General features: G+C 38.2%; 1 long non-coding RNA gene across 1 annotated transcript; it reads right to left on the bottom strand.

Moving 5' to 3' along the window:
* Nucleotides 1–10,054: 10,054 nt before the first annotated feature.
* On the bottom strand, nt 10,055–14,957 carry LOC123384325. The gene is made up of 3 exons (XR_006595244.1): nt 14,883–14,957; nt 14,028–14,066; nt 10,055–10,765 (listed from the first exon to the last, which is right to left on the bottom strand). It is a non-coding gene; the product is annotated as an uncharacterized LOC123384325 (long non-coding RNA).
* Between the last annotated feature and the right edge of the window lie 372 nt (nt 14,958–15,329).

The following is a 15,329-nucleotide window of genomic DNA, read 5'->3' as shown; positions in this document are numbered from 1 at the left end:
CTTCATTAGGGGAAGTCCACTGCGGTATGAGATATGTTCAGTCTTCACTGGGATGGTCTATGTAGAATCCCAGCCCTGCCCCTAGCCACTGAGTAACCTTGGGCAGGCCACCCTTTCTGAGATAATCCCCACTTCTTAAGCGGTGATGATACTGGTCTTGAAAAGTGTTAATATTAAAATAATACGCTGAAAACACAGCATGGCATGCACAGGGAGCACTCGATTAATAGCAGTTTTTACTTAGTTCACAAGAAATTAATTTTTGGTTTAGTATATAACATAGATAATTGTTGCCCAAGATATTTGATTAGTTGTCCCAGCGTTACTTAAAAAATCTTTCTGTCTGGGCTGTCTGTTGCTATAATTTGTAGATGCTAAATATTTATGCTTGAGTTGGACACGGAAAGAAGAGCGCCTTTTATAAAGTGATTTATGTGAATGTGTTCTCACTCTAAACTCAATTACACAGTCCTCTGTGGATATGAGAGCTTAAGCTTCTCTGCCCAGTATTTCACATCAAACAACCTAGTAACCCTATCTCAGGGAAGTACCAATGGACTCCAGGGCCAGCCATAGACCCCCAGTTGGCACCCCCACACTTCAACATACCTCCCTTCACCCCAACACAGATAGTAGGACCAACCTGAACGAGCAGGCATACAAGGGGACCCACATGTAGGACAGCAGAGCCAGCAGTCCCCACCCACTCTGCCCACAACACTGGTAGAGAAAACGCATACAACTTTTCATCCTTGGGGATCTGATGACGCCCCAGAGGAAAAAGGTAAGACAGGAAATCTAAGAAGGATTATTATTCTCCTCAACAGAGTGCTGCTTCTCCTACCCCTTTTATTCTTTTCTTATCCCGAGGATATCTTTAAGAACTTGCCCCAAATGGGGGTGAGCCTGCCTGAGATGATCCTTTCAAGTTGTCAAGTTCTCTCTCAATGCATCCTAACTTGTAGGTTTTTTTTAAATGTTTTCCTCCAGCTATTTAATTTAGCTCTTACCCAACAAGAAGAAAAAAGAAAAAAGAAAATCTTTAATACATAATATAAACTACATAGATTTTTCACATTCACTTTCAAGTTTAAGAGAATATAACTTTCCAGCGATGTAACCACAAATCTTCAGACTCAGACTTGAGCCAGTATAAGCCTTCACAATTACAGCAGCCATAGATCGTGGCTGAACTAGGTTAGGTAATGTCTAACACTCTCTGCTTCCATTTCTATTCACCAATGATTACCATAAATTTTTTATTCTCTCCTAGAATTCTGCTGCTAGTTCCTCTGCCCTGGCCTCTGACTTAGCCTGCCACTGTGAAGTTTGTCTTGGTTCATTAATTCCTGTGTAGGTTTTTGACTGGCCTCCAAATCACGGAGAGGATTTGTGGTTCTGAAAGGCTCATGGGAGCACCTACTCTGTGAGGGTCGTTAGCTGTGCAGAGTCACCCGGGCTCTGAGCTGCCTAATTCCACAAGCACAGCTGACTTTGGTTTTCTCCTGGGTCTCAAGGCCATGCATTGCGCAAGCCCCAAGACCTTAAAGCTGAGTAAGAAACTGAACCCCTCAGAAACGAAGGGAAGCCTTTAAGCCTTTTTACCTCATTTCCCAGCTCTTCTCTATTGGGGTAGGGAGAGCTATAACAAACAAGAACCCTTCATCTCTCCTCCAGTGGGGTTTCTCGACTAATAGTAAAGCTGTCTCAAATATGCCAGCTCCAAGAGCAATCCTATTTCCAAACCAGTCGTTTGTGGCTGTGCTCTCCCATTAGTCAGGACAGGCCTCTCTGCAGTGCCAATACGTCTCCGTTCTTTGTTCACTCTCAAATCCCACCTGCCAAAAACCAAGGGTGTCTCTAAAAAGTCATACAGGGCTCTATTATTTTACTTGCTTCTCCCATCGTCCATTTTTTTTTAAAAGAAAACTAACTGAACATTTGAAACATATACGAAAGAAAAAAAAAAAAAACCTGAACCAGACAATAGAAATGTTTCCATCATCATTATCATTGTCACTGTCATGGGCGTCATTATCTCTAACATTTATACAGTGCCTACTTTGTGCCAAGCACAAATATAACGGCTTTATGCATACTAATTTTTTTAAGCCTTGCAACAACCTAATAAGGAAGGTGATAGCATTATCCTCATTTTACAGACAAGGAGTCTGAGGCAGAGGGAGAATAAACACTTGTGCAAGGTCCTAGAGACAGGAAACCCTTAATTTCTCCCTACCATGACAATCCCCCAGTGGCTTCGGCAAACCACTGTTACCTAAGGGTTTGACCAAACAGCCTGCCTTCTGGGTTTTCAATTCACTCCTTAGTATAGTATTGTGGAGTTACCCGTAAAGACAGTCACTAAAAAATTTCAACAGACCATAGATGGCTTTTAAAAGCAGGCAAGTGTAAAAAATTTGAGTTTGAAACTTTCACAACAAAAGAGCAGTTTTGCCACATGCATATCTAAGCTGTATGAAAAACTTTTGTGCAATAACATGGAAAGCATTGCCCCCCCCCACCATCGTTTTCTGAATGAAGAAACTAAAGGTAAGAGAAGTCAAATATCTTGACCATCACCATATAGACACAACCTGAGCTACTTGCCTATAGTGTGTATGTTCTTTCCACTTTAATGCACTCTTCATTAAAGATATTCTAATAAGTTGTATGATGCCCATAACATACGCTAATAAACTGCTCTTAATTCAAGGAGACTAAAGTTTAATTCTAACAGAAATCTTTTTCAGCTATCAACATCCTATCATACCACCAGTGGCAAAAAGAAGATTCACCATTTCCACGTGCTCTTCATTGAATTCAGATGACCCTCTCTCTCAAGACATTCAAAAGATAGAAGTGACCAAAGGTAGACGCGTAGGTGGAAAGACCCTTTAGACGTTACACACAGACGCTCTGTCATGTATAGTTCACAGCCAAACTCATAAGGTTTTCTGAGATTCCACAAAGAGCTAAAATTATCTTCTCTGATTCTTATACTCAGCCCGTTCAATGAGAGACTATCCAAATTGACTTGTCTTCTAGGCAACAGTTCCTCATTTCACCCAAAACTCATTGGCAAAGAGTAAAGTTTCACTGTTCTGATGCTTTTGAGACACTGTGGTATGAAGTACCAAAAAGAAAGACTTTTTTAAAGTAATTAACTAGGGGCGCCTGGGTGGCTCAGTCGGTTAAGCGTCCGACTTCAGCCAGGTCACGATCTCGTGGTCCGGGAGTTCGAGCCCCGCGTCAGGCTCTGGGCTGATGGCTCAGAGTCTGGAGCCTGTTTCCCATTCTGTGTCTCCCTCTCTCTCTGCCCCTCCCCCGTTCATGCTCTGTCTCTCTCGGTCCCAAAAATAAATAAATGTTGAAAAAAAAATTTAAAAAAAATAAATAAAATAATTAACTAGATTAAAATCCAAGTTGTGTCATTTATTATTAGGGCAAACATGGAAAAAAAATATCTAGTTCCCTGCAAGTTTCAGTTAACTCACATAGAAAATGAGAAGATATTATTGTTTGTTTGGATTTGGGAGCAGCAATAAATACCATCCTATTTTCCACTTTTAAGCTTAGAACCAATGAAAAAAATAGACCTAAGAGAAGGCCAATCCCTATTGTAGTGCCTGATATATTGATAAAACTGATTGGGGACCAGGACTTTAGTTGGGTTCCCTAAATATCTCCAAAACTGGACATGATTATTCCTCCACTTGTAGGCAGAGTAGGATAAACCCTAACTACTGGGATCTAGTCCAAAGCTACTTAAATGGAAAACCACACCTGTGTCCTAAACACCTGTGAGATGCAGAAGAGGGACCCAGAAGGCACAGAGCCCAGCATGCTCAGCTCTTTCTACAAAAGTTATGAATAAGATAGACCAGTGTTTTTTTTTATTTAACATTTTTCATAATATTTATTTATTTTTGAGACAGAGAGAGACAGAGCATGAATGGGAGAGGGTCAGAGAGAGGGAGACACAGAATCTGAAGTAGGCTCCAGGCTCCGAGCTGTCAGCACAGAGCCGGACAAGGGGCTCGAACTCATGCATTGTGATATCATGACCTGAGCCAAAGCCAGATGCTTAACCAACTAAGCCATCCAGGCGCCCCAAGATAGATCAGTCTTATCAGTGAGGAGACAGTGAAGGTGCCAATAGTGATGTTTTCAGGATCTGAGGAAGATGGTGGAGTAGGAGGAACCTAAGCTTACCAAGTCCTTAGGGTACAACTGGGTAACACCCATATCAGTGTAAATAATCCAGAAAATTACCTGAAGACTGGCATAACAGACTCTCCACAGCTACATTTAGAGAAGAGGCCACATTGAAGAGGGTAGGAAGGACAGAGACATGGTCAGGAGGTAAACAGATCCATGGGACTGTCCCCAGGAAGGAGGGATACCATGAACTAGAAGAGGGGAGAGAAACAGACTCTCACACTAGGGAGTCTACACAGGGAAGATGAATCCCCATAACATTTGGCTTTGAAAACCAGAGGGGCCAAATTTCATAAGTTCTTACAATCAGCCAGGCTTATACGTGGAACTTTAAAAGTCAGCAGGGTGGGCTCTGGGAGAGCCAAGAAGAAAAAGGAAAGTGAGTCTTTACCCTTGAAGAGACAGCATAACAAAGAGCCCTGCAGAGACACAGCACAGAAGCAGCAGCTTGAAAAATGCCTGAGATATATGGGAAGGAGAGCTGATTATTAATATCAAAGCATGTGATGGAGAGGCAAGAATCATTGGGAGATTTCTACATGAACAGAGGAGGTAGCAGGCACCATTCCCCTCCCCCATACCTCAGTCTAGACACACAGACACCTGCAGGCACCAGTGCACAGCACCAACACTTGCTACTTGACTACCTCACTGCACCCTTACCCTCACGTTCTTCTGTAGACATGCCTCCTCCAGCCAGGTCTCAGCTCCAAGTCTCCTCCCACAGCAGACCCATGCAAACCTAACCAATGCCTGGCCTCTACCCTGAATGCTTCTGTGAATCTGCCCCATCCAATCTCACCAGCACCAGTCCCTGTGGTTGTAGGTCCTCTCCCACAATAGACCAACATACATACACCTTGCTAACACCTCATGCCCTGCCCCCACATTCTCCCATGGGCCTGTCCCCTCCAATATGCTCTTGGCCAGAACTCATCCAAAGTGGTGCCAAAAGACTGGCCGTGTGCAAGCAGCCCTAACAGAGGCCAGCACCACTCCAAAGTGATTCCTGACCCATGAAAAGGGGAAGATAACCACACACACCAGCCTGACTATGGCCCCAGCAGTCGGCTAAGGGAAGACATCTGGTCTGATTGCAGGACCCATCCACCAACCAAAGTTTCTCAGGGGACAACACAGATAACACCTTGCAGTTCTGTGTTAATGTATCTCTGGCAAATGCCTAGTCTGACTCAACTAAATCCCAAGGGAGCCCCAGACTGACCCACTAACAACACAGGGACCAAACTTTGACCACCACAGACAAAGAGAGACATTGCAGATGACTGAACTGAAGGAAAACAGGGTACACACAACACACATAAGAGACACCCCTGAAATACCAGATTCTGGTGAACAGGGGATATTACAATGCAGGGCACTACTTCTTAAGAAGGCCACTAATTTCAAGAGCAAGAGACATAGCTTTCATAATACAAAGAAACACACAGGGAATTAGACAAAATGAGGAGACAGAAGAATATGTCCCAAAAGAAATAACAGGAGAAAATCACAGCTAGAGACCTAACTGAAACAGATAAAAGTAAAATACCTGATAGAGAGGATAAAGTAATAGTTGCAAAGATAGTCACTAGACTTCAAGAAAGGGTAAAGGATCTCAGTGAGACCCTTAGCAATGAGATTAAAGAAAATCAGAGACAAAGAACTCAATAGCTGAAATAAAAATAGACTAGATGGAATAAACAGTAGACCAGAGGAAGCAGAATGAAAGCTTAGCAGCCTAGAGAACATAGTAGGAAAAGTGATCAAGCTGAACAGAGGAAAGAAAAATAATAATAAAAATGAAAACGAACTTAGGGAACTCAGCAACACCATCAACCATAATAACATTTGCTCTATAGGAATCCCAGAAGGAGAAGAGAGAGAAAGGGGGGCAGAAAATTTATTTAAAGAAATAATAGCTGAAAAATTCCCAAATCTGGGGGTGGGGTGGGGAAGAAATCCAAATCCAGGAGGCACAGAGAGCCCTCAACAAAATCAACCCAAAGAGGTCCACACCAAGACATATAGTCATGACAATGACAAAAGCTAGGGATAAAGACATAATTTTAAAAGCAGCAAGAAAAAACAATTACATATAAGGGAAACTCATAAGGATATCAGTAGATTTTTCAGCAGAAACTTTGCAGCCAGAATGGAGTGGCATGACATATTCAAAATGCTGAAAGGAAAACACCTGCAGCCAAGAATACTCTATCCAACAGGCTATTATTCAGAATAGAAGGAAATACAAAAAGTTTATCAGACAAAGAAAAGTTAAAGGACTTCATCACCATTAAATCAGCCCAAGAAATGTTAAAGGAGACTCTGAGTTGATAGAAAAGACCATAAATCAGAGGAAGAAAAGTAGGAAGTACAAATGTTGTAAAAATAAGTATATCTGTAAAAATAAGTCAAGGGATTCAAAAAATAAAAGAATGCAAAATATGACACCACATACCTACAGCATGAGGAAGAGAAGAGTAAAGAATGTAAGGTTTAAACTTAAGCGACCATCAATTTAATATAGACTATGATATGCAGATGTTATATACAAACCTAATGGTAACCACAAATCAAAAACCAGTAATAGATATACAAAAAATAAAGAGAAAGGAACCCAAGTATATCACTAAAAAAAAGTCAACAAACCATGAGAGAAGACAGCAAGAGAAGAAAGGAACAGACAAGAATTATGAAAACAACTATAAAACAACTGACAAAATGGCAATATATAAGACCTATCTATAATATCTTTGAATGTAAGTGGACTAAATGCCCCAAAAGACATAAGATGACAGAATGGATAAAAAAGTAAGACCCATCTATATGCTGCCTTCAAGAGATTCATTTCAGACCTAACGTCACCTTCAGATTGAAACTGGAGGGATGAAAAAGCATATGTGAAAAGAAATCTGGGGTAGCAATGCTTATATCAGACAAACTAGACTTTAAAACAAAGACTGTGGAAAGATACAAAGAAGTACATTACATAATCATAAAGGGGAGAATCCAACAAGAAGATATGATAGCAATTATAAATATTTATGCACCCAACATGAGAGCACCAAAATACATAAAGCAGCTAATAACAAACATGAAGGGAGTAATCGAAACAAGTGTTGGCAAGAACGTGGAGAAAAAGAAACCCTTGTGTAGTGTTGGTGGGAATACAAACTGGTGCAGTCACTATGGAAAACAGTGTAGAGGTTCCTCAAAGAATTATAAACATAATTACCATATGATCCAGTAATTTCACTACTGGGTATTTACCCAAAGAATACAAAAACACTAATTTGAAAAGATATATGCATCCCTATGTTTATTGCAGCATTATTTACAAGAGCCAAATTATGGAAGCAGCCCAAGTGTCCATTGATAGATGAAAGAATGAAGAAGAGGTGGGATGTATACATACACACACACACACACACACACACACACACACACACACACTGGAGTATTACTCAGCCATAAAAAATAATGAGATCTTGCCATCTGCAACATCATAAATGGATCTAGAGTGTATAATGCTAAGCAATAAGTCTTTCATAAAAAGGCAAATAGTATATGATTTCACTCATATGTGGAATTTAAGAAACAAAACAAACGAATAAAGAAAAGGAGAGACAAACAAAACAACAGACGCTTAACTTTAGAGAACAAACAAATGGTTACCAGAGGGGAGGTGGGTGGTGGGATAGATGAAATAGATGAAGGGGATGAACAGTATACTTATCCCTATGAGCACTGAGTAATGTATGGAATTGTTAAATCACTACATTGCACACCTGAGACTAATAGAACACTGTGTATTAACTATACTGGAATTTTATTTTTAAAAAGAGTGATACTTTCAGCTAAGAATTCTCTTTTGCGCCCTCAAATATATGCTGAATATTTCAATTTGGATATAATACAAGTACCTTAAATTCAAAAGCCTCAAAGCGAATTAATAATCTTATTTTATTTCTTAATATATTTTCTTCCACTGTGCCCAGCTCAATAAAAAGTACCACCATCCATTCAGAGGCTCATGCCAGATATCTTTGATGGCTCTCTCTCTACCTGACCTTTATTAAACTAATCATGAGATCTTATTTAATTCTGTATCCTAAATATCTTTGAAATATATCCTAATTCTTTTCCATAATCACCACCTCCTTCAAGATATCACCTAGATTGTTGTACCTACTTTCTATTTTTCTTCTTTCTACTCTTGCCCTGTACCTCATCATTCACTAGAACAGTTCTCCAAACAGTCCCCCAAATATTTGTTAACAAGCACATTTACTTCTATTAATCTGACTTCAATTCCTACCCTTTCTTCATCTTAAATCTCATTTTCTCAGGGAAGTCTCCTTGATCTCTTTTGTTATATTACGGAATTCTACCATTTACTTCTGCAGCACCCTGTAATTCCTTTTATGACCACATTCACCACACTGTATTTTAATCGCTTTTAATATCTGTCTTCGCCACCAGTTTTGAAGTCCTATTAGAGAAGGGACAAGGTGAAAAGTTCACAACTGAAAACAGAACTCCCATCAACATAGCTGGGACATATTAGAGGCATAAAAGCATTTAATTAATGAGTTAGCTATAAATTATATTCATCTTGAAATTACTGAAAATCTCCAATATGAACTATGAATGAGTTGCCCAAAAGGCAATGACTAACTTCAGCTTTTAGAAATGATAGTCTAAGAACCTACTAGATTACTGTCCTAAAGAAACAACCAAAAGAAACCTGGACATAATATAAAAAACAACTACACAAAGGTATTGGAAGTTGAATAAAAGCAGACAGATGCTGTCAGGAATACACAAAGGAAGGAAGGGGAGAGAGGATGTACATAAAAGTTCCTACTTTTACAGTTATTAGTCTCTTGAGGTGCATTTGGTATAGTAGGATGTTGACTGAAAAAAAAACAGAGCCTTTCTTGCCTGGGTAACCAGACAACTGAAGCCAGGAGAAACATGGCTGTTGAGAACAATGGTGACATTCCAAAGGAAAAGAGAGAGAGGATCCCCCATTTTTATCTACCCACATCTCTGATTGAGGCCTGAGCCATAAATATTTAGGACAGACTCAAAGTAGCTCAAAGAAAAAAATCTGAAGTGAGATCAGAACCACCACTTAAGAAGCAGGGTTTTCACTTCACACAGATTTTAATGCCTCATAAAGCAAACAATCCTAAGTGGAGAAAAAAATAATAGAATCCAGAGTATCCACAACTTGACATTTATATTGTCTAGAATATGATCCAAAATTACCTGATATTTAAAGACTGAAGAAAATGTACAATGTTCTCAAGAGAAAACAAACTTAAACTAGCTTGATTACTAAATGAAAAAGATGATAAAATTGTGAGACAATGAATTAACTATTAATATGACATATTACTGTTGTATATTATTATCCAAAATAAAAAACAAAACTTGCAATAAATGAAAGAAGTATAAAGTCCCAGTAAAGAAATAGAAAACATAAAGAAGAGTCAAGTAAGAAGCTGAGAACTGAAAAATACAATGTATGAAATTTTTAAAAATCATGAGATGGATTTAACAGCCAAATAAATATGACAGAAGAAGGAATAAATTATCAAGAGAGAATAAATATACATCAATAGTAATTACCCTTAGGGACTTCCTAGATAATATAAAATTGCCAAACTCACGTTTAACTGGAATCTCAGAATCGACAAAAGTATTTGAAGAAAAAAAAAGCTGAAAATTTCCCAAATTTGAAAAAGACAAAAACATGCCCCATACAAAATATGTAAAGATCACCAAGCAGAATAAAAATGAAGAAGCCCATGTGAGAGCCTACTGTTGTCAAATGTTTAATGAGTTTACTATTTTATAAAGGGCAACTTTTATAACCAGCAAAAGAAAATTACATTACATAAAGGGAAACAATCTAACAGCTGACTTCTCATGAAAACCATGAAGGCCAACAGAAATTGGAACAACATCTTCAAAGAGCTGAAACAATCCTTCAGTTAAGAATTCTCCAGTCAGTGAAAATATTCTTCGAAAAAGAGAAAAATAAAGACATATTTACAAAAGAAAACCAATAGAATTTGTTGTCAAATAAGTGTGCTAAAATAACTGCTAAAGGAAGTTTTTTAATTGGTTCTTTTAATTTCATAACAAATTACCAACACTTAGTGAATTAAACAACAAACCTTATTATCTTATAATTCTGTACATCAGAAATCTGACATGGATTGTATTAGGTTAAAAGCAGAGTGCCCTGCTTTTAAGAATGTGTCCCTTTCTAGAGGCTTTAGGGGAGTTTATGCTTCCTTGCTCATTTAGGGTGTTGGCAGAATCCAGTTCCCTGCATTTGCAGGATTGCGGTCCCATTTCCTTGTTGGCTATCAGCTAAGTGTTGTTCCTAGCTTCTAGAGGTCACCCTTGTTCTTTGTCTCATGAACCTCTTTCTCCAACTTCCAAGAAATGGCAGGTCAAGTCACTTTTTCAATCTTTTCTCCTCCTTCTTCCATCTCATGTCCATGACCCAGATGAGAAGGCTCTCCTTTTTTAAGGACACATGTGATTAGATTTTGCTTACTCATGCAATAAAAGGTAAGTCCCCTTCTCAAACACATCTGTAAAATATATTTTGTCATAGAACATATGCACAGGCTCTGGTGAGTAGGGAATGGGAATCTTTAGGGGCCATAATTCTGTTTCCCATACAAGAGTATCCTAAAATATGAGAGAAAGAATATATGTCTATAAAGTTGAAAAATGTTAAATATTTTATAGAAAGTGATACAGTATCATTTGCAAGTGAAATATGAAGTTAGTGATATATATATATATATATATATATACATATAGTAATACCCAGAACAGCCATTTCAAAAATTTCAGAGAATATAAAAGTACAAGATATCAAAATTTATGAGATGCAGCTAAGAAGTGTTTAGAGAGACATTTACACCTGTATGCCTATGTTACAAATAAAGTCTAAAAATCATGAGTTCTCATCTTAAAAAAAAGACAAAGAAAAAAATGAACCTAAATTAATTAGAAGGAAGACAATAATAAAGATAAAGGAATAAAGGAATGAAATGGAAAACAGGGAAATAATACAAATATACATACATATAAATATAAATATATATAAATAAATAAGTATATAAACCAAATATATTTTATATACAAAAATATAAACCAAATATAAAACCAAAAAGTAGTTACCTCAAACACATGTAAAATTAATAAGCATCTACCTGCACTAATCGAGAAAAAAAAGAGACCCACATCAAAATATCAACATTGAAAGAGGATATACCACTACAGATCCTGCATATATTGAAAGAATAATAATGGAATTTTATGAACTTAATATGAACTTAATACATTCAATAACCTAAATGAAATGAATAAATTTCTTATAATACAGAAAGTACAAACTTTGACCCAAGAAAAAATAGAAAACTTGAATACCCTATATCAATTAAAGAACTGAACTTGTAATTAAAAAACCTTCCCACAAAGAAAACTAGGCCCAAAAGTCTCCACTAGTGAATTCTATCACACATTTAAGAAAAACTAATACCAATTCTATGCAAAAATAGTGGAGAAGGGAATACTTCCAAATCCCTTTATATGTCCAATATTACTCAGGTACCAAAATGAGACAAAACATCACAAGAATAGAGAACCATATATCAACATCCATTGTGAGCATGAGTGTTAAAATCCTTAACAAACTATAACAAATACAATCAAACAATATTAATAAACACATGACACATCATGGTCAAGTGGGATTTATCCTAGGAATGATAGGTTGGTTTAACATCTGAAAATCAATGTAATTTGCCATGTAAATACTGTAAAATAGAAAAACCTTATGATCTTTTCAATAGATGCAGAAGATGAATTTGACACAAGTTATGATAAAAACTTCAAAAACTAGGAACAGGAGGCAAGTTTCTAAACTTATTAAAGACATCTCTGAAAACCTGCAGCTAACCTCATACTCAATTATGAAAGGGTCAATCATTTTTAGCCAAGATCAGGGACAAATCAAGCATATGTATTCTCCCACTTCAATATTGCAATGGAAAACCTAGCCAGTTCAATAAGGCAGGGAAAAGTAATGGAAAGTGTAAATATTGGAAAGAAAAAATGAACTGTATTACAGAAGATGTAGTTGAAAACCCTAAGGAATCTACAAAAAAAAAAAAAAAACTACTAGAATTAACAAGTGAATTAACGCTCAGGACAGAAGGTTAATATAGCAAAGTCAACTTATATACTAGAAATGAACAATTAGAAATTAAGCATTAAAAAATTAACTATTTCAACAACATAAGAATACTTAGGAATAAATTTCACTAAAGATATGTAAGAACTAAACACCAAAAACTACAAAACATTGCAGAGGAAAATTAAAGAAGACCTAACTACAATGAGGTATACCATCCTTCTGATTCAGAAAGACCATCATAGCAAGATGGCAATTCTCCACAAACTAGATCCACAGATTTAACTGAATCTCAGTAATATCCCAAGAGACTTTACTAAAGAAATTGACAAGCTAATTTTTTTTAATTATATGAGTAGGGAAAATGACCTCGAATAGCCAAAAAGAGTCATGAAATCAAGAATAAGTTTGGAGAACTTACACATCCTCCTTTCAAGACTTACAACAAAGCTATTGTAATCATGACAGTGGGGGCACTGGCATAAGCAGTGAGTCCAAAAATAAACCCACACATTTATGGTCAATTGATTTTTAACAAAGGTGTCAAGATAATTTAATGAGTAAAAAGTAGTCTTTTCTACTAATGACTCTGGAACAACTAGGTACCTGTAGGGGGAAAAAAATAAACCTCAATCCTTACCTTACATACAAAAATTAACTCCAAAAAGATAACAGACCTAAACATAAGACCTAAGACTATTAACTGCTAGAATAAAACATAAAAGAAAATCTCTCTGATCTTGTTTTTTTTTTTACACAAAGATTTCTTACATAGGACACAAAACACAAAAACTATTGAAATAACGATAAATGGAATATCATAAAAATGAAAAATGTTTGCTCTTTGAAAGAGAGATAAAGATCCTCCAGCTGGTAAATAAAAACTCAGAATTCTACTTTAAGTACGTCAGGCCCTAAAACTCAAAGCCTTTTCCACCATTTCGTGCCATCTCAGGTACTTGCCCTTGGGTAAGGTAGTCTGGTTGGAAACACACAACATAAAGCAGCATATATATCTAAAGAAACCTAGGAAGATTTTTAACACAAAGGATCAACGGTCAACAGTAGTAACCACCAGGAGTAGTAAATAGGACTAAGTACTAAGCGGAAACTTTCCCCAAAGCAGGTGATTTTGTCCTCAGCAAATTCCCCAGGTAACCAGTAAAATACATGACCTAATAATGTGAGGAATGCACTCAGAAAGGAATCGCACTGACCAGGAACCTGGGTCCCTAGCCTTAACTCATCCTGGACACGAAATTTTGGTTCCTTAGATTCCTTCTACTTAAAAGGTTGACTTAGAAGGACAAGGCTCCAAGCCCCATTTAGATTTTTAACATTAGCAGTAAAAGATTCTCCAGTCCTTCAGTCAATAACTTTTGTTGCCAAGTTCCCACTGGGTGTAGTTACCGAGGGGGGTCAGAGGTGGTTAGAACAAACAGAAGCTGAGCCCCAGACCTAAGTCAGGACCATCATGACTGCACTCCCCCTTGGCAGATGAGCTGCGTAGACCCTGCTGGGACACCGTCTGCCACAGCTGTGTGGAGTCAGACGAAAAGCGGTGGGAAACGCTCACCTGTTTCAGTGGGCCATTTTTCACCAGGTGCAGATGGTTCTGTGGAAAACAAACAAACAAACAAACAAGGCAGGGGGGTTTCAGTGACTGGCAAATTTTGCCCAATATCCCGAGATGAATGGACTGTCTGTCTAAAGTAGGAGCAAGGCCTGCAGATCCACTTAGGGGAAGAGTCCAGCATCCTCTCTGCTTGCCAACAATCTCCATCCAAACTCCCACGGGCCTGTGGTGTCTAGGACCGCACGGTCCCTCATATCCTACGTGCTCCATGCACCGTGATTAGTGAGGCAGCGCCATGACTCAGACTCATCCACTCGGTCCAGAAGTCCTTATAAAGTAGCAGTGAGTTATCTGGCCCACTGTGGATACTCGACAAATATTTCAAAATATATTGCTTTGAAAAAATGGCTTTTCAAAGCAATATATTCCCTGATATAATAGAAATATATTCCATTATATATTCCAATATATATTATATATCCAACGATATATATCCCTGATACATATCCCTGATCAGATATCCCTGATATAATGGAAAAACACTGACAGGAGCTTGCGCCTTCACCTCTCTACAGTATCTTCTGGAAACTAAGACTTGTGAATATGAAAGTCTAAGTCTTGCTCAGTCCGATTGTGTCTCTTGTTCCAAGACCCCTTCCATTGTCTCAAGTTCCCGATTTAATTCTGAGCCAATTGGCATTCACCTCTTGGACCGCCCGCACAGCAGGGGTAATGGGAAGTAAAAAATTAAGAATAACAGGCCCTAGTAAGATCATTAAATAGTGAAACCTGTTGGTGGCATCCCAAACATTTCTGCCTCGGCCACAAATACCAGTAGCTGCTGCTCCCTCTCACCTCTCAGCGAAAACTTGCTTTCAGAGAATGCTCTGAGGGCCCCCGTCTACGGCACAGCGCGAGTTTGTCAATGGGAGGGGATTCTGAGGAACTTTATATCCTAAGGCATGACTCTCATTGTTTCGTGCTCAGCCACCTGTACCAACAATTTAGTAATTGGAGGAATTCGGGAGGAAGGCCCGTATGCTGTATCATAAAGGCTACATAAGCTCAAAGTAAAATAGGCCTTGACTCTTCAAGGACTCTCCTGCACTAGCTCCTTGGACTTTTAGCCTTCTGCAGGCTGGATTTACCGTGTTACTACTTTTGCTGCTAAAATGGGAACGGGGTGACTAAGGACTTAAAAGAGCCACTGCCAAGGAAGGACAGTCTGGGAAGAGGCAAGCAGAGGGCATCAGGAAGTACACCTGTGCACGCAAAGAGTTAACGCGTTTGCAAAGCTTTCTT

The sequence above is a fragment of the Felis catus genome, chromosome A1 (assembly GCF_018350175.1).
Source record: "Felis catus isolate Fca126 chromosome A1, F.catus_Fca126_mat1.0, whole genome shotgun sequence".
Classification (NCBI taxonomy): Eukaryota; Metazoa; Chordata; class Mammalia; order Carnivora; family Felidae; genus Felis; species Felis catus.
This window is presented reverse-complemented; position numbering and strand designations above follow the sequence as displayed.